Source organism: Crocuta crocuta, unplaced genomic scaffold, assembly GCF_008692635.1.
Source record: "Crocuta crocuta isolate KB4526 unplaced genomic scaffold, BGI_CrCroc_1.0 scaffold41, whole genome shotgun sequence".
NCBI classification, from domain to species: Eukaryota; Metazoa; Chordata; class Mammalia; order Carnivora; family Hyaenidae; genus Crocuta; species Crocuta crocuta.
This window is the reverse complement of record NW_027529428.1, coordinates 7,587,734-7,588,909: the sequence shown is the minus strand read 5'-3', so window position 1 is coordinate 7,588,909 and position 1,176 is coordinate 7,587,734. Positions and strand designations below refer to the sequence as shown.

General features: G+C 36.7%; 1 non-coding gene across 1 annotated transcript; it reads left to right on the top strand.

The window, feature by feature from the left end:
• Nucleotides 1–358: 358 nt before the first annotated feature.
• TRNAQ-UUG (transfer RNA glutamine (anticodon UUG)) lies at nucleotides 359–443 on the top strand. The gene has a single exon. It is a non-coding gene; the product is annotated as a tRNA-Gln (tRNA).
• The last annotated feature ends 733 nt before the right edge of the window (nucleotides 444–1,176 follow it).

The window sequence follows — 1,176 nt, the reverse complement described above, 5'->3', positions numbered from 1 at the left end:
GCCAGGCTGTGCGTGGAGCGGCATGCTGATGGGTTTTTAGCCTCCATGTGAGGCTCATGATGGTTTGTTAAAAAAAAAAAAAAAATGTTGTTTTAGCATTAGTTTGTCAGTCCAAGTAACTCATCAAGGGTCTTCTTTTCAAGGTGGAAAATTCTAGAAAATCATCACCCTTTCACAGCCCTCAACCACCACCCAAAAACATTACTGTGCTTAAAACCAGCACAATTTCTCTTTCCAATTCTTTTTTGAAATGCCGTGGCTCTGATTTATGAATATTTGGTACATTTTCTCACCAGATATCAGTCAGGGACTTGGCTTATCGTTTATCTTACCATTTAAAAAGCACTCTAAGTGGGGCGCCTGGGTGGCTCAGTCGGTTAAGCGTCTGACTTTGACTCAGGTCATGATCTCACGGTTCGTGGGTTCGAGCCCCACGTCGGGCTCTGTGCTGACAGCTCAGAGCCTGGAGCCTGTTTCACATTCTGTGTCTCCCACTCTCTCTGACCCTCCTCTGCTCATGCTGTCTCTCTCTCTAAGAAATAAATAAAACATTTAAAAAATTATAAAACACTCTAAGCTTTAATGACTCAGATGTAATTATATGTCAAAATACCTTGAATAGGGCCAGAAAATTCAAAGTAAAGTGATTTTGTATTTGGGACCTGTCATTGACTTTGTATTGTGAATTATTAGATCTCAAGAATTTTTTCAAAGAACAATTATCATTGATTGTTGAGTTCTCCTTAGGGGAACTTAAGGGTGAGCTGTTTTATAAGTCGGGAAATTTCTCTTGTTTTAAATTGCAATGATTATTCCAATGAGAAATATCACTGTTTTGATTTACTTGGGTCTATTTAAAAATAGTCTTTCTGTGAATAAAACTTTAAAAATAATAAAGTTTTCTCATTTTATGTTCATCCTATTGGAAATCTTGTTATGATTGTACTGCTTCTGAAGTTCCAAGAGCTGTTCAATCTGTATTTTAGGACTGGCCCTGGTCCATTTCCACTCAGCATGCATTATAAAAAGAAACAAAGAAAATACGTCAGAACTGTTTAAAAATACAGAAGCCAACAGATTCAGGTTAGATCCACCTATTGCCAAACAACTTTATGTAAAATGAAAAAAAAATCAAGCTTACTTTGAAATAAAAATCCATTAAGCAAGGATGTACTA